The following is a 19,664-nucleotide window of genomic DNA, read 5'->3' as shown; positions in this document are numbered from 1 at the left end:
TTGTAACGCACTCTATGTAGGATGCAACAAATATATTACGAACAAAATTCAGATCCTTCAAAATAACGCCCTAAGAGCGGCCCTCAGTATCCCAAAGAAAGCCCACATCTCTGATTCTAGAAGGTCTGTCAACTGGCTTTCTACCAAAGACAAAATATTCATCAAATCGGTTTCCCTGACCCACAAATGCCTCCACCAAGCAGCCCCTCAATACCTTATCACTAGATTCACCAGACCTACTTCCTCTCGCCCCTCTAGAATGGCCAACTCCAATCTCCTCCTGGTGCCCAGGTTTAAACGCTCTTTGTCGGGTGGGAACAGCTTTCCTGTTAAAGCAGCACAATACTGGAACTCCCTTCCACCTCCTTGCAGGGAGGACCTCCCCTACCACCTATTCAGAACTAAGACCATCCATTGGCTTAAGATTCACGACACATAACGACCTCTTGCTCTCTTGCTGCCCACCACTATGATTGTAAATATGTACATTTAGGTTGTCAACTGCTCAGTGTAGATACCTTGTTATGAGACAACCGATTTATTGTATATAGTATTGCTTATATTGTATATTTCTGTAACCCACGCCTCATTGGCGTGCACTGTTTCTTTTGACGCGTCCAGCACTGTAACCACGGCTGGACTTCATTCCTTGTATGTAACTAAGCTTTGCCATCCTCTTGTTGCCTCTGCTCCTTGCTACCCCTCTAGGGGTTAGGTGCGCAATATAAATAAAGAAAACATTTTAAAAAATCAATAATCTTCTTCCTTCTTGCAGCAACATATTTTTCTTCCCATGAGTCGATACGTAGATTATAACTTTGTCCAATCTTGCCTCTTCTGGAAACTCAAATATATGGACATCTTTCGACTCTATACCCTTAAATACTGAGATACAGTGTAGTAGGCGAAGAATGTTAGCCCTTTTTATTGTCAGCTTGTCATTTATCAATAGGATTCTTTCTAGAAATAGACGACAAGTGTTAACTTTATCTTCACCTTGCTTTTGCCCTCCTATGAGGGTCTTCTGACCTTTGAATTCATGTTGTCGAAGACGTCCATGATCCGCAAGGGGCGACTTACTTTTAAATCCCCTTGTTGGTTTTAGGAGATAGAATTGGGTATTCAGGTCATCTGAGTCTTCTTCCCTCCTGTTCTCTGGCCCGGTTCTCCTCCCTTTGTCTTTCTGGAGTTCGTAAATCTGAATTGCTAGCTTGTAATAATGTATCTCCTCTGTCTGGAAGGCTTGTGTTTCTTATCAAGTGTATCAGTCTTTGGTCTTTAAAAGGTTGTCGAGGTCTCGAGGTTGTTGAATTATCTTTTTTCTGTTTCAGCTGCTTGATCAGGTTTGCTTTTAGGAGCTCTTTTTTCGTTTGGAGTGATTGAGATTTTAGCCTCTCCCAGCTTGGTAAAAATCTATTATTTTTTCTTGAGGGTTCTGGGGGATAGGTTCCTGTCCCCTCCAATGACCAGTCTTCTTTGTATCTGGGACGGAACAGGTAAGCCCAAAACCCCTTCCTTCCCTTTCAGGAGCTTCCCCTTCCTGCCCTCTTACCAGTGATGAAACCTTTTCAGAGTCTATTGGGGGTGCAAGCGGCGGGTTCCTTTCCCTTACAGACTTTTGTCTGAGATTGCCATTCTTCGCTGCCTGATCTTTATCCGGTGTGACTAGGGTAGGACTTGGCTCGGTTTCTTCTAATTGTCTCACACTTACTTCTTTCAATGTGTCCATATCAGCTCTTCTTTTATTTTTATCTTGAATAATGGGGTCTATTACACTATGCAAGATACCAGTAATCTATTCCTTATCCTTAGCCAGATTACTTTCAATTGTTGTGACAAAGCCTTTCAAGATCACCATTTTTTGACTGACCATGTTGTAGACGGTCAGTGTATCCACCTGGAGCCATGCACACATGCGGTCTTCATCTATGAATCAGGGCATTTGTAAAGACAACTGTCACTGAAGGCTTCATGGTGCATAACCGGTGCAAATGGAAGGACAAAACCAAATAAATTAGGTTTTTAGGCTGCGTTTGAAAATACTAAAATCTTGAATACGCCGAAGCGCTGGGGGTAAGGCATTCCATAATTTAGTGCCAGCGATTAGGAAAGTCCTTCCCCCAATACGCTCACGTTGGTAGGTAGGCACCTCTAGTAGTGCTGCATCATCAGAACTGAGTTAGCGGGCAGGGCGATAAGGACACATTTTCTCCTGTAGAGAATGACAGCCTGTCTTGTGTAAATCACATTTAATAATAGACGAACCAGAGATGTACCTTTTAAAGGCACATGGACTTAAAGTTGATCTGTGCTGGATCAGAGAGCAAATGGAGGCCGCCAGCTGCTGAAACAGAATTGCCAGAAGGAATGCCCTTTACCAGGCACTCTGCCGCATTTTTAAGGACCTATAGGGGACCTTATTAGTAGGCAGACAGAGAGGAGGACAGCATTGCAATAATGAAGACTGCCATTAAGACAGGGTGCTACAACCGGGGCTTGGGAATCCTCAGGAATAAATGGTAAAATGTTCTTAAATTGTTTTAATTTGAGATTACCCGAATAAAAAATAGCACTAATCTGGGTTTCCACAGTAAGCTAAGTGGAGGATTTTACATAGGAGGACCTTTGATCAGGACCTCTGTCTGTTCACCCTTTAATTTCAAGCAGTTGGCACCCATCCAACCATAGACTGACTCCAAACAAGATCTCAGGCAATCGGCAGGACCTGTCTGCTCGAGGTCACGCCTGAATAAGAGTTGTGTGTCATCTGCATATCTGCATACGAGAAAAAGCAAAAAGCAAAAGACAGAATAAGAGCTGCCAACGGCTGAATGTAAACGTTAAAAAGCAGAGAAGAAAGGGCAGACCCATGGGGGACATCATAAGTGACGGCCCTAGGGGAAGATCTAAATCAAGAGACAAACCAATTGCGCACACGCAAGGCCAAGAATGCTTGAATCCATTCAATGGCAGAACCTGTAATACCATAATTATGCCATCTGGACAGAAGAATGATCAAAGCCAGCTGACAGGTCTAACAAAATGAGACCTGCAGTACCGCCCTGATCCCCAATTATAGTCAGGTCATCAAGTACAGAAACTACATAAATTCTGTCGCCATAAGGGGGCGAAACCCCATTTTGCAAGGATCTAGAATGTGTTGATCTTCTAGAAATGATATCAGCAAAGGAATAATAGCAGCCTCTATTACTGCCACAAAGACAGGAAGTAAAGAGATAGGTCGATAGTTGGAAAAATCGATGCATCAAAGAAGGTTTCTTTACAGCAAAATCACTAAGGCTTGTTTAACAACCACCGCGATGTAAACAAAAAACAAAGGAAGTAGTGATAGAGTCACTAGTAGCCTGCCTTGTAATGTTAGTACTGATAATCTCGATTTTATTTATAAAAAGACAAGTTATCTCAGAGCATCTGAAATCCTAAACCTGTAGATACTACTCTTGGCCCAGAAAGCTCTTAAACAGTTTGAAAAAGTTTATTCGGACTATTTACTGCAGAATGAATGGCACTGGTGCAATAAGAGAGTTTAGCAGCTTTCAGGCGCTATGATATAGTGCAAGTTGTTTTTTTTTTTTTACATAGGTCTTTCAGTAGAGGATTATAGCTTGACCACCATTTTCGTTCAGCCTGCCACACTGCCAAAAGGCTAGAATGTAACCAGGGAGTAGGGGTGCGAATGGGCTTTATCACCCATTTCAGAGGTGCTAAATAATCAGTGGCACATACTGTGATAAGCCGAGAAATAGGCAGTCGTGCCGGAAATCGACCCCTTGCCAATGACTGATAATTAGAGGTAATTTGATTAGCTAAAATAATTGGTTCCACCGACCTCCAATTTTTGATGATGTGACCAAGTCGTTGCTTGGCTGGACAGAACCCACAATAATTGAGCAAAGGCAAGAATAAAACCGAAGGTGTGACCTTTAACATGAGGGGGTGGAGCCACCAAACGATAAAGCAATAGACTTTCTTTAACAGTTAAACATGAGGTAACAATTGAGTTTGCACCGATATTGGCCCAGAGATTAAAATCCCCAAGAACACAAAGGGCCTCATTCCGAGTATGGCGTTAAGGGATAGCGGCCACCGCTAACGAGAGCGGTGGCGGTAATCCCTTACCGCCATACTCCGAGTTCCCTTAGCGCCATGGTGCTTTTAACACCTGCTTTTAGCAGCCGTTAAATACCATGGCGCTAAGGGACCTTGATGTTAATTACGCCACCGTAATTTACGGTGGCGTAATTGACGCCTTCCCCACTCCCATTATGCCCTATGGGGCAAGAATGGGAATGGGGAAGGGTAAATGGGGATTGGGGAATTACCGCCCCGCCAACCTTGGAATGGGGCGGTAATTCCGCCAACCACCAAGGCGCTGCCGGTCCGGGTACGGCGTCAACCAAGGCGTTAATAGCGCCATTGGTTAGCGCCGTACTCGGAATGAGGCCCAAAGTATTTTATGCTAAAACCAATATAGACATGGTGTTAAAACATGTTTTTTCAAATTCAGAAAGACTAAAGGAAGGGGGACGGTAAACAATAAGAAAATTAAGTACACACGAGGGTTGGATTACAATTCTTACCAGCATCCACTGTATCTTTGCATCAGATGAATATAACGGAAGAAGGCAAGTGTAACCCGCTTTTAAAATGAAAGCTACGCCTCCTACCGGAGGCAACGACTCCCGCTCTACATGAAGAATTTAATTCTCGGGAGGTAAGATTTGAAGTATAGGAGGACCTGAGGGCGCTGGAAACCAGGTCTCTGTAACACAAAACAAATCCGGATTGTGTTTTTGAATGAAAAAGAACATTTCAAATGTATGGGCGACCAAAAAACGAGCGTTAATCAAGTACGACAGAGACAGCAAATTATCATGAGAATAGCTCCTGCTTGTAGCTGGAAGAGTCCAGAGCTAAGACTATGCACAGACAGTTGCAGACAGGTGTTACGTTCCGCCCTGCGTCCCGCTACGCGGTGACGCAGGGCGTCCTAATAAAAGCCCCGCCCCCGCGTTCGGGAGGCAGTTCCGGGGCAGACCTGACATCAGCGTGGGTGTATGTCATTTCAGCTCCCGCTGGAGCTGCGTCACAGGCCGCGCGGCCTAATCGCATTACGCCAGCCCCCGCGCGCAGGCCGCGGGCCCTCCACTTAACAATGGCGACGAGGAGAGACGAACTCCACGACAGGCTCGGTGCTCTGAAAGCACCATAACGCCACACAGCCATCGCGGCTAAATTTTTGGACACCCGGTGGGGGTGCCATCACACACGTGACCCCCCCACCCCAAAAAAAAAAAAAAAAAAAATTTTTTTTTCTCTACCTCATCCATTCATGCTCTCTGCCACTAAGACCATAGTTCTTCCCTCCGGAAACGGGAGAACCAGGTGGCATCGGACATCCAACACAAGAGAGCAGCATCACGGCGTGTGGGGAGTGCCAGGCCCTGAGTCGTAACACGGTGCCTGGATACGGCGGCACCTCCAAGGTAGGCCCAACGTCGCAGCATTGGTGGCCGTCAGAGGCACCTACGACAACACGGATCAGGTCCACGCCAACATGGCGGCCGGCACATCCACGCCTGGGCCCTCCACGCCGTCCAGAATTGCGGCAAACCTGTCAATGACGCCACCTCCACCTCGAACACAAGGCACTTCGTCGACACTGGTCCAGCCGTTTGACCCTTTCACGGATCCGTCGTCATGCGGACCCAGATGGCAGCTGTGGATCCAGAAGTTCGAGATGGCGATGGAGTGCAAAGAGATCACAGCGCCCAGGAAACTGAAGGCACACCTTCTACTCAGCGTGGGTGACGAGGTACTGCGCATTTTCAATTCCCTGAACGTTGATGATGGCCAGGATGGGTACCGAACCGCGAAAGAGGCCCTCACTGATCACTTCCTCCCTCAACTAAACCCAGACTATGAGACGTTTCTCTTCTGCACCACCTTACAGGCAGCGGAGGAAACCCTTGATGCGTACCACACCCGCCTGAGAAAGTTAGCCATGTCCTGTGAATTCACGAACGTGGAGAAGGAAATCAGGAGGCAGATCATCAACGGGATTCATTCGGAAAAATTGAGGCGCCTGATACTTAGTGAGAAGGGTATCCCCCTACAGCGGATCCTTGAACTGGGACGTCAGAGGGAACTGGCATACACCAGAGCGGCCAACATGGAGGCTACGCTACACAGGCTGCAACCTGCTCTCAACACGGATATGGTGGCCCGCATCACCAACAAACAATCCTCGAGAGATGACAACAGTGGTGGATACGGCCAAAACAGGTGGCAACCGCGCATTCCGGGACCCACAGAGTGTGGCTGGTGCGGTGGCCCTCGACATGGCCGTCGCAACTGTCCTGCTCAAGGCACCACATGTGGAGCATGTGGCCGGAAGGACCATTACGCGAAGGTATGCCGATCAACGGACACCCCCATACAGCCCCCGCAGAACCAGCCGGAGAAGGTCGCGACTAAGAAAAAGAAGCAAGCCAGTGCCAGAAGGGTCGCAGTGGCCAGCTCTTCCACGGAGGATGAAGGGGATGATATCTCGGCGATGCTGCAGGCCCCCTCCAAGGACACAGACAGGAAAGGAAGGAAGGTATACCTGGTGTCTGCACTATGCCAAGACTGAGGACCTCGAAGAAAAGCCGCCCGAAGGCGCAAATGCATGGTAACCATCCAAAACCAGTGCATTCTGATGACCATCGACACAGGCGCTTCGGTGAACGTCATGCCTGAAAGCATTTTCCTGACTCTAAGTCCTACACCAGAGCTGAAAAGCACCGACACTCTGTTATATGCATACGGCTGTCGAAAGCCCCTGCCGGTAATTGGCAGGTTCCGCACCACGCTGGAACACGGAAAAAACAGACTATGGTCCAAAGTCTATGTTGTGAAGGCAGGTGTTGAGAGCCTCCTGAGTGGGGACGCAGCGGAGGACTTGGGAGTGGTCCAATTTATCTGCCATGTCAACGAAGAAAAGGAAGTGGAGCAGATGCTGAACCAATACCCTGACTTGCAAGAAGGCATAGGCTGTCTAAAAGGCAAAACCATCAAACTTCATATTGATGAGACAGTGCAGCCGAAAGCCGTCCGGCACCGGAGAACGCCGTTCCACATGAGAGAACAAGTGGAGCAGGAACTCAAGGCACTGGAAGAAGCGGGTATCATTGAGGAGGTCGCAGGGCCCACACCGTGGGTCTCTCCAATGGTGGTAACACGGAAGCCCAAGCAGCCTGGAAAGGTACGGATCTGCATTGACATGCGCCTCCCCAACACTGCCATCAAAAGAGAACGCCACATAACCCCAACAATCGACGAGATTGTGGCTGACCTCACAGGGTCGAGTATATTTTCAAAGATTGATCTCAAGGCGGGGTATCATCAACTCAAACTCCACAGAGACTCTCGATACATAACAACGTTCTCTACACATTTGGGGCTGCGGAGATACAAACGCCTAAGTTTCGGAATATCGTCTGCCGCGGAGGTGTTCCAGCAAACCATCCAGGAGGTCCTCCGGGGCATCCCTGGTGTCCTCAACGTGAGCGATGATATTCTGATTCACGCCCCCGACAAAGAAACACACGTCAAGAGGCTTCACGCCATACTGGGCCGACTACAAGAGGTTGGGCTCACAATACACCGGGAAAAGTGCGAGTTCCTCAAATCCGAGATCACTTTTTTCGGATACAAGTTTGGCAGCACAGGCATCTCCCCTGACCCGCAGAAGGTCGCAGACATCCAGGCGGCAAGCCCACCGATGACCCCCACAGAAGTGCGCAGTTTTTTAGGCATGGCCACTTACTGCGGGAGGTTCATCCGAAACCTGGCCACACTATCTGAGCCGCTGCGGGAACTCACGAAGGCCAACGTCAAGTGGGAATGGGGGCCAACATGCCAGGACTCGTTCGAGAGCATCAAGGACTCCCTCTCAGCTGACACCAAGATGGCCTACTACAACACTGAACTGCCCACAGAACTATTCGTAGATGCCAGCCCCGTGGGGCTCGGAGCCATCCTAATGCAAGTCACGAAGGAAGGGGAGAAGAGACCGATTGCATATGCATCGAGAGCCCTCACAGAGACCGAACAAAGGTACTCACACATCGAAAAGGAGGCCATCCCTGAGGAGAATGGAGCGCGGGATGGAGACTGGGAGCCGGTGGATGAACCCGGCCGCGAGGGCCCGAACAGCGAAGACGGGACAGAGCCGGAAGCAAGGGGGAATGACCCCCGCGAAGGACGATACAGACTGAGAACAACGACGAGACCGCCAGCCAAGCTAAGTGACTATGTGTGGTAGCCAGTGCACTGGTGCCATGACCCCCAATGGCAGGGTGGCTGAGTGTTGAAGACTGAAAGTTTGTTGGACTTCGCCGTTGTTTGGCAGTTAGAGTTATGTGTTTTGTTTTGTTTTGTTTTATAATAAAGGAGGAATGTTACGTTCCGCCCTGCGTCCCGCTACGCGGTGACGCAGGGCGTCCTAATAAAAGCCCCGCCCCCGCGTTCGGGAGGCAGTTCCGGGGCAGACCTGACATCAGCGTGGGTGTATGTCATTTCAGCTCCCGCTGGAGCTGCGCCACAGGCCGCGCGGCCTAATCGCATTACGCCAGCCCCCGCGCGCAGGCCGCGGGCCCTCCACTTAACAACAGGCAGGAGTTTTGCTGGGCTTCGTCCAGTGTTCAGGTGCTGCGCTGCCCACGTGACCTTTTAAAGGCACTGGCCATAATATTGATGCGACCTATCTGAGGGGTAGGTCAGAATAGAATAAGAAGAAAGACTCTGAAATGTGAATCGCATGTAAGTAAGAAAACAGTTGTAGCATGGGAGTGCTAAGCCAGTACGAGTCACCGGTCCCCTCCAATCCCAGGAAAACTTGGTGCCGCAATCGTGGCTACAACGAAAATAAACATCAAATTAAAATAATTAGTTGATACAAAATAAAACTCTTAAAAGGGCAAGTATGTCGTCATTCCCTTTGGAGCCAGTTTTCCCATCATAAAAGAGATTTTGGCTTTTTAAGTGTAATAAAGGTTCTGGGTGCAGACACCCCAAGGGAGTGATAATGGATCACAGGTAGCTGTACCCACACAGGGACCAAGCATGGAGTGTAACGAGGGGGAACACACAGTGCATATGACAAAATGGGCACACAGGAACCCGCTGCATGAGTTCAGGGAAGGCGGAAAGCGCAGTTGCATGCACGCCATGGGGATGCTTTAAATAGGCCCTTTACAGCAGGCCAGTCAGATTTAACTGCTGCAGGCACGCCATAGCTGGGGGTACGGAAAGCTGAATTGTTGCTGCTGGTCTCCAGCAGACCACCGTCGCGGGGAACAGCACCGGATACAATCAACGTCAATGAACCATTTCCATGGTTACGCTTGGCGGCTTGAAAAAGTAACACCATCTGGGGAGGCACTTGCATAACAGCAGCAGCGGTTTCAAATTGCCCCTTGGCCAGGGAGTATGGCAACATGAATATGGGATGAAGGGACGATCCGAGGAGAGCCAATCAGCTAGTTTGTCAGCTCTCATCAACCAGTTCTGTTCCACTGTGCAGTTTGATTTGTGCTTGCCCAGCTGTAATAGACAGCGCTACTTCTAGCATCGTGTAAGCTCCACCTTGGACAACTACTGGTAACTTATTGATTACGTGCCTGTAAAGGACCCCTGATACATAAGTATGTATGTTAGTCTACCGTTATCTCCCTCATTGAAGAATTTTGCTAGGGTACAGTAGGTTGGAAATGGGTAATTAGTTGGAAAGCAATTTAGGACCTCTGGTAGTTTGCTTCAACGTTGGGGTCGAAATTGTGAATTTTAACCCCTAAGATTTGTGATGACCAGAAGCAGGATATTGCTGTGATTGCAGGTTCAACTTAACTTTGCTCTCAGATTTCATCAAGTGGTTTGGGGTTTAGAACAGGAAGGCCCAGAAGTATAGTTGCATTGCAGGTTAGGAAATGGGACAGGATTGTGGAAAATGACCTGCATTGTTGGTAACACAGTTGTTCGTAATTGCATTTTTGGATTGAAAGAAGGCTGGGAGGTTTGGGGATACAGAAAGCATCCTTGCAAGTTTTCAGATCACTAGTACTCAGTAAAACTAGATTGGTTGCATCATTGATGAGACTGACAGTTTCTTTTCTTGCCCTTTTCTCTATGAACAAATGTTTTTAAGATTAAAGATTTACCGGGGGGCGTTAGAGAGCCTGACCAAGATGGCTGCAAGCCTGTGAAGCTCTCAAACACCCATAAAATCCGGTCTTATCTCTGGCGGTTCCCATTTACCGTACATAGATTGAGAGGGGTAATATGTGAGGCAACCGAGGCAAAGGTGATGTGCACTGCTGATAGAAGTCCTGAGGAGAATTGCGTTTGGTGAAGCCACGAACCATCCGTCTCGCGGAGACCTGGTGTGAGCATGGACTCACACTTCGCAGTTGCTTACTGTGCAGGGGATCGGAGAACGCCTGTCCCTGTGAGGAAGCTGAGCGAGATCCCAGATCTACTCGCCGGACCCACAGACCTCGATGTCCCCATCGGGCGTGCCGCATCAGGAGAGCCCAGGACAGATCCGGTACTGCAGCAGTAATACGAGGCGAGCCCCTGAGCAGACCGTGCCCTGTGCCGGAGCTATGCGGATGTACCGAAGGGGTAGACAACATTACCTCAGAGGGACAGCTTTGGATGCAATCGAGCGAACCCTGCAGAGGCTCAACCAACAACCTAAGGTACACTCCGAGCGACGCCCAGGGGGAGGACTCACCGGCGACTTGCTGTAAAGTGTGGACAAAGGGACACCCAAATCCGTGGCGTGGCGGCCGCCTGGACAGCCTCTTTCTGCTGCCCACAGAGGAACTGGGAGCTAGTGACTGCGGCACGAGCCCTGGCAGGGAGGCGAAATCAACGCTTCACACAGATCCCGACTGGTGCACATAGCAATCCCACAGGAGCCGGTCGGGCACACGACATCGGGCCTGTGCACAATACACACTGAGAGCCCTGTCTCGGGCTTCTCACAAGGCAACGGGCTATAAACTACCTGCACTGCCCAGGCCGTGTCAGGACCTCAGAGGAGCCAATTTAGGTGTAAGGGGGCCCGTGACAAACACGCAAGCACTATCACTGGAGGTAGTTGGGGTAAAAACCCCTTTGCATACGTGAGGGGTGCACCCCTCTGGCGACTTCGCTGACTCGCCCTGCTGGACCCACGGAAGCATAAGGCTCCTATAATAGAATGAGCTGCCAGGGTAGTAGCGTAGTGAGACACCCAGAGCTACTGGAGACATCAGATAGGAACCCAACCCAGTGGCAGGGTGGGCTACTGGGATAGGAGGCCACAACCGCACCAAGCCTGACGTATCTGCCCAGAGGATTGAGACCGGGTGCATGGCGAGAGTGGAGGGCGGACTCCGGGGGAATCTACCAAGCCCTGGAGCTGTTGAACCAGAGGGGGACTGCATCCCTCAACATGTCCAAATCCAACAAGAGGGGCAAACAACAAACAAAATTGCATTTTGAACCATCAACGCAGTCAAGATTAAGATTTACCTTTGCTTCTGGCCTAAGTTCTTGTCACTCAGTAATGTACACAAGAGTTTTTTGAATATTCTTCATGTACCTGTTGCATTGATGGGAGAGTATCTTGGTATCATTTACAGCAGGGGTACATATGGCAATTTGCAAGCATTTAAAGTCACTCACCTCCTCAGTTATCCACATACACAGCACACCTTTACTTACTCGCCAACAGTCATAAACATCAGGCAGTGGCTAGAGGTCAGCACACATTTTGAACTCTGATCTATAATTTGCGGATTCTAGAAGGGGACCTAGAGAAGGTTGTCATTAAATGTGTATGCCTCCTGGCAAATGTAGGAGCAGGGCACTGTAAAGTAATAAGTAACATCACTGCTTTGTGTTACCCCAGGACATGAATGTCACTTTTCATATGTTTCCTTAAATTTGCTAATTGTTCCTGTACAGCTGTGATACACATCTCCACGGGGGCAGGGGTTATCTCCATATTCTCTCCTCCTATGTATCCCACTGTGGTGTTATCAATCATCCAGTCCACTTCTTGACTTGTTTTCCAGTCCTTCAATTCTCTCACGCTTAATCTCTTTTTGTGCTATTTCTCTCGCCTGTGCAGAGGGCCATCTTGCGAGAGCTGGACATGGTTACTTTGTAAAATTCGATTTCCATATCGGTTTTCCGTATTTTTTGTCTCATTTCTTTTAGTTTTTTTTTTTTTTACATCCCCAGTTTAGGTCACATTACTTTCTTCGCCATTATTACCAATCTTATGTCACTTTGTTTTCGCTCCCTGTGCGCTTTATTCTCTGTGTCGCCCCCAATAGTCACCGATACTGTATATCAACCTGTTTTCTATATAGCAGACCCCTTTTAATTACACAGATTTCCACGAAGGTAATCAACTGTCGCATCGCTGGTGCCTAGACCCATGTTTGCCTATGGAGCTCATTGAGTCTTCGAATATTGGAAAAATGTAATGTCAACATATTGATTAACATATTATGAATGGGTGGTGTCGTGCATGTTTCATTTTTAAAATAATTTAAGGAATTGTCTATGGTACATTCAATACCTTCAAAACCACCACCAAACTTACCCTTCACATTGAATCCCGTGGGCACCCATTTTAGAATGAATTTTTGCCACTCTGATGAAAGTGTATAAAGAAATAAGAATAGATTGTTGACACAGTTGATGCCAAATCCTGTTGAACCCTCAAACATGACCACAATGCATCATTGCACTACAAAGTAGACCATTAACAGCTGTGGAGTTATCACTGATTCCCAGCCTAAGATCTCCTCCCGTGTGGCCTAGTGAAGGCAGCTACTACATGATCTTGGGGGTATTATGAGGCAGGATCACACGGGAGGAGATGGCTGTCCGGGTGATGTGGTGACCCCATCAGGAGAGATGCAGAATTCCTCCCTTCAATGTGCAGAAGACCCTATAATTCCCGTATTCCTGATCTCATGTTGTCCTTATACAAATCCTTCTAGTTGTAAAACCCTAACACCCCTTCTTGCCCAATATCCATGTCATGGCAGGATACCATTCATGCTACATATGTTCATAATGCTCACTTAACATCTCCTGTTTTTGACAGTTTTGATTCAAACAAGTATTCAAAGCACTGCAGTTTGAAAAAGTCTAAAACCCCTATGGACGCCAACTCCGATAAAACCTCCAGTACCGTTACGAGTAAGGGAAGAAAGGAGTTAATGTGGAGACGAAGAAACACCAAGCTAAATGTGCAGACTAGTTGTTGTAATGGAAATCAGCTTTGTGGGACATTTAAAAATGATGTGCCTTTTCAAGTTGAATGTGAAGGAAGAGACAAGAGATGCAGAGCGGGCGAAGTGGGAAACAGAACCAGTGACAGACACACAACAGTGGACTGTGTGGAAGGAGGCAGGCTCTTCCTACCAGAAAAGGCAAGAGACTGGGAGAAACACAGCGGTTGCTGCAGGTGAACTGCTGAGCAGCATGGAAAGGCTGTTGGCCACTTGGTCACAGTGAAGAGCAGCAGTTCCCCCAGCGGATGAAGGAGAAGCCGGCGGGAGAAACGCAGGAGAGAGTCTGCAGAGCGGGGAAACGCTTTCCCAAAAAAGAAGCTTTGCTGCAGCCATACACCATGGGTAAAAAACGCCAGCAAACACTGGTGAGCCTGCCCAAAAGATTCGAGCCCCGGCGCATACCGAAAGGGGGGAAACAGAAATGGGAATTTACTTTGAATATTAACCAAATGAAATAGAAAGACAGAATTTACACAAGCCTCCATATTTGAGATGTCGATATGGGGAAAGCTGGAGTAAATGCGGTCATAAGAAAAGTGAACACTAATGAAGCAGTTGAAAGGCAAGATCTATACAAGTCTACACATATGAGATGTCAATACTGGGAAGATTGGAAGAAGTATTGCCACAAGCCAATGAATACTAACAATGAAGTTAACCAACACAACTTGAACAAGTCTCCATGTAGGATATGCCAATATGGGGGGAAGTTGGAACAAGTATTACCTGGAGCCAATAAAGTATAAACAGTGACTTAAAGAGAAGTGAAAGATAGAGAGAAGATTGTAAGAAGACATGGTGAAAGAAAAGCATCAGACAATAAGGCTTTGGGGGAAAGATACCTGGCAGGAGAATATGCCGGGGCTTTCCAAAGCTCAGAGGGGGATTCCTGGCAGGGGTGCACACTAGGTAATCCATCTAAAATATGTGAAAAGAAAAGGCATTGTGAAAAGATTCCTGGCAGAAGAGTACACTAGGAGACCATCTTTAATAAATTGCTGTATAGAGTAGACACTTTTGCCACCCTTAAACACCATTCCGTCAAAAGGACATTCTTTCATCATCCTTAAAGTTTTACGGAAGGAGACATTTCTACTCTTAATACAGTGTTGTGTAAAAGAGACATTTCTACTACTCTTAATGAACCTTTCTTTGGAAAAGACATTCTTCTCATTGCCCTTAAGAAAGTATTAAAACAACATTACTTAAGTTGCTAAGAGATACTTTTGCCATCATTAAAACATCATGTCTTGGAAAAGACACTTACATCATCTAGAAGTGTTAGATGAAAGACATTTCTACTACTCTTAAAGAACCACTGTTTGAACAAAACATTTTCAATATTCTACACGAAACAGTTCAGGGGAAGGGAATCATCCCCTGGATACCAGGATCGTTTTGTTGGATCTACATATTTCATGTGTGCACACGTTTTGCTGAATTTAAAACAGAGACAGTTACCTTGCACCTTTTGGTGTTCATTTTTAGTGTGAGGCTCAGATACGTTTTGGACACAAGTATAGTTTGCCCCTCATTTTGACAACGAAACACAGACTGATCCCTAGTTTAGATTTCCTATGCAGGGAAACTCTTTATGATAGGGACAGAAAGGCCTTTATCGAAACCCTTCTATTTTAATTAAATATCTAATGTTGAAAAGATTACATCTTGTGTCCATCTCTCATTTCTGACCCCTCGCAAGACAATATTGAATTCTACAACTAGCCTTGCCTGATATGCCTCTCAGGCAATCTGTCACAACTTAACATGCAACTACACAAAAAATGATTTGTCTTGTGCTGGAATTCGCATACTTTCCATAGTGTGACTGGTGCGTCTTCCATATTGCTCCTTGATTGCTGCAGCAGCTTATTCTGCTCGATCAAGTGACTGGTAAATCCCCCTTATTTTATTTAAATGTTTTATTAGCATTTGTTTTAGAAGCTAAACCTTTCAGCTATTTATCGTAACCAATATAAAACACAAAACCTAAGAAATGAAAAATAATAACATTTCTAAACAGCTTCTCAGGGGGTCATGGCCCCCATCGTTAGCACTTTTGTAGATGACAACTCATCGTTCCAAATATAAAATGTGTACTGTCCGTCTAAGGTTCTGGCTCTTTTTCCAATATCAAGAATACTTCCTTCAGGAATGATAGTAAAGCTAATGTTATGGAAACTCGATCGCCTTGAAGTAGAATACTCCACCATTCATCCATAGACAGCACAGTAGATTGCAAAACAAAATTGCACAGCCCCCTGGTTGTTTGCAGTTTCAATACAGGGCACTTTAGAGTCAGATGGTACAATGTTTCCCACTGTACTTTGCACAGTCTACATTCATAGTTTCTGAAATTGTTCTCTTTTCTCGCTTCCATGATTTCTCTGGTGGGCATCAAATTCAAACAGAATTGCATAAATTGGCTTCTGAGGGCACTATTAGGAAATGTTTACAAATGGGTTTCTTCTATGTCTGTGTTCCAGCCCATGATGTTCATAAAGTTTAATTTTTCTTGCCTTTTCCCAAGTGTCGATCCAGTCTTGATCAAGTAATTTGCATTGCACCTTTCCTGGGTTCCTCATTAAGATGTCTTCTGATCTGCTCAGGTCCTGCAGAATCGCAAGGCGAGATTTTTTCCATGCCATGAGGAACTCTTCAGTGTTAATCTGTAGCACGTTATTCAACTGTTTAAAGCCACCCTCTGGAGTTCCCAACAAGCATTTGCGGCAGAATGCTATAGTTTTCCATAAAGTAATTGAATATAATGAAGACAGGCCCAACTCTTCTCTTATTAACTGGATGGGTAAACATGATGGCAATGAAAGAACCGTCCTACAAAATATGCCCTCCAGTTTGGGCCATACCGATGCTGAAAGTGTAAACGAAGCCTCTGCTCTGCAAGTCAGAATCAGTGCTACTTTCAGTCTATAGAAATTGATCAAAGGCGTTATGGAGAATTTACAGTGTTTGGATTGTATTAGACTTGCTTGAGAGGCCAAGTTTCTTATCTTGCTTCTTAAAAGGATTTTTCTTTGCGCGTCCACTGCACTATTGTTTATGCACATCCCTAGATAGGTGATAGTAGGAACTTCAGTGATTTTTTTTCTCCCTTTATGAACCACAATGTTTTAGTGGAGATCTTCTGTCCAATTCTGCCCCATGGGTCAAAATTTGCGATTTGGCAACATTTACTTTAAACGGTTAGCATCAACATAGGTGGCCAGGGAGTTCAGCTGCCTTTGCAGCCCCACTTGTGTCTGAACGTGAAGGATTAAGTCGTCCGCATAAAGCAAGCGACTCACAGACTCCCCCGCAATTCTTGATGGGAAGAATCTAGTGTATTCAAATGCAGTGGAAATGTCAGAGATATAGCCGGAACTAACGTGCACCCCTGGTTCAGCCCTTTTGATGTTTGTATGGGCTCTGACATGTGGTCACTTTTGTCCAGCCCGACCTGTAAGCTAGTGTTTGAATATAGTGCTGTCAGGGCTTATCTGATATCCAAAGGGCAATCCCATTCCCTTAACTTCTTCCGGAGCTTCGGTCTCTCGATGGTGTCAAACGCCTCAGCAAGATCAATTGAGTCTAGGTACATTTTGCCATTATCTTAGTTTAATCAAGTTAATTAGTAAGAGGTTTAGGGTTGTCCCAATGCCTTTAACAAATCTCGCCTGCCATTTGTCATACGTTCCAGTCTTCTGACTCCAATCTATGAGGGCCTTCAATATTAGAGTTCCAAAAATCTGTGCCTATTACATCCAAAAGCGCGAAAGCCCTATATTTACCTGGGTTAAACCTATCGCCCTTCTTGATTAGGGGAATAATGATGGAGCGCCATTAATCTGGAAGCGTCTTTGCCCTCTTGATATTCATGAACAGATCATGCATCAAACTGGAGCATTTTTCTGTATCTTTCTTTAATATACAGTTACTATACAGGCCAGATGGTATACAATAGCATCTTGCCCTGCCGTCCTTGATTTACTTGTGGTTTTGAGAAGTTTCTCAATGTCGCACTTCTCTGTCGAGAAAGGCCATGCACTCTCCATCATTCCTTCTTCCTCCTTCATGTCATTTTCTGTAGCGAACAGGGCGCTGAAGTAATTCCACCAGACCTCTGGTGGACTGCATTGGAGGTAAAAGACGCCTGCGGGCATTTAAATTGTTGAACTCCCTCTACATTATGGAAGTATTTTTTGTTGAAACTATGTAGAACATAATTTCCACATCTTGTTGATGCAAATTCCTCTTATATTCTCTCAGCCAACTTTTGTGTTGCTGTTTTAATTTCTTTACAGAGTGATTATCTTTAGGATCTTTTTTTAGGATAGCGCTTATATTCCTTTTCAGCTGTTTCTTTTTTAAAGCTATGTCCCAATTGAAGTAGTGATATTTTACAAAACCTGGGCTACAGCCCCACGCCCAATTTCCTCAAATGCTATGAGATTTGCACCCTTTTCCATTTTTCCCACTGTTATCTTGCTGATTTTAAGTCTGTTTCATCCTCTCAACTTGGAGATCATCTTGCCCCTTTATTGGCTTCACTCCCACCCATCTCTTGATTGTTACCATCAGGATGCCGTGGTTACTGGAGTTCGTCATCCATATCTGCAGATTACACAAGTTGACATGTATAATTTTCGAGGCAAAATATGTAGTTAAGTGTATTTTGCTCCTTTCCTCTCCTCCAAGTGACTTGAGCCAGGATGTCTCCTTCAACGTGGCCGTTGACAATATGAATATATTTTCTTCCATTTCAACCCTCCAAGAAAACACTCTGATGACGTGTGAGGCTTCGTTGTTAAAGGGTTCTGTTATCAGTGTCGCTCTTTCATCAAAACAATGGATGTTAAGGTCTGCAGAGATTAAAATGTCCAAGTTGTCCCTTGTTTCCATGGCTTCCTCAATTAGAGCGTGGACTGCTCTTACAAATCCCTCAGCAGCTGACGAGGCAACATTCCAATATAAGTTTAATATAAGAAGTGTCCTCTATTCTTTTTGTTCAACAGGTCCTGTACAGACGAACAGTGCCTGGATCATAGGTGATGGAGAATTCTCACCAATTACAAAGAAGTTTCTGTTGTTTTTCAGTGCAAGTAGTAGACCCGCCGCTGGTCGCCCACTCAAGCCCTTGGTTGCAGGATTTATATAAACTGAATATCTCACCAATATCGGTAAATCCCGCTCCCATGTCTCCTGCAGACATACACTATCATGATCTTCGAATTTTAAGACTCCTTCTCCAAAAAGTTGATCACAACCTTGCGTATTCCATGAAACCGGCAGACGTCTTGGGGTAGACTTTCCAATTAAACCTCTGCTACTGATATTAAGTGCTATGCTGAAGATTTATCCTTGGCTAAAGCTCCGGCCAAACATGCCCAGTGTTCCACCTTACTTCCTGCTGTCGCATCATCCTTAAACTGAGCTCTCTGCTTGAGGCATCGCAGATTATCAACAGTGATTCGGTAGTTCAAGTTTTTATCGAATCTTTACAGGGTCCATTGTTCTTGAGATCTCTGGCCCCACTTCTGATAGGATTTGGGTGGTTGCAACCTGATTCTCTCTGGCTTACTTGTTATTCTCTCCACAGAATAGTCAATATATATTTCCTTGGGGTTTTTCAGACTCTTATCTTCAGCATCGTAATTGGACAGTACGAAGCCCATCATGGAGATCACTTCCCTCGGAAAAAAACAAGAAAATCTTGAGTAGACTACCCTCTCATTACAAAAAAGAAATCATCCTGGCTAAACAAACGTCCTACAGCACTTGAATCTCACAAGCTAAATCCAACACCAGAGAGCTCTTTACAATACTAAAAGAGGTTGAATCTCCCATCTAAGCTCTTGACTTGTGCCTCAAGGATAAAAACTGGTGCACGGGTATACAAAATGCCTTAGCTAACAAAATCTCCTTTCTGAAGACAAAGATCAACATTAAAAAGGATGCCCTTCTCTCTTCCACTAAACCCAACATCCCCACCCCTAAAAAGATACACCCAACTCAGACACACCCCCCTGTGCACATTCCCCATTTTAACTTCCAAAGAGTATCCACCAAAGAGGTAGAAAAGGTAATTCTTACCCTCAAACCTTCGAACTGCCATGGGGACCTATGCCCCGCACAATTGATAAAGGATGCAGCTCGTGATCTCGCTCCATTTATTACCAAACTAATAAATGTGTCATTCACATCAGCCAGCGTACCTAATAATCTGAAACAATCATGGGTCCTCCCCCTGCTCAAAAAACCAAATCTAGACCCCTCTACTCCCACTAATTACCACCCCATCAC

Source organism: Ambystoma mexicanum, chromosome 3q (genome assembly GCF_040938575.1).
Source record: "Ambystoma mexicanum isolate Mex_15411 chromosome 3q, UKY_AmexF1_1, whole genome shotgun sequence".
Taxonomy (NCBI): domain Eukaryota; kingdom Metazoa; phylum Chordata; class Amphibia; order Caudata; family Ambystomatidae; genus Ambystoma; species Ambystoma mexicanum.
The sequence above is the reverse complement of the archived record's forward strand: the minus strand, read 5'-3'. Positions refer to the sequence as shown.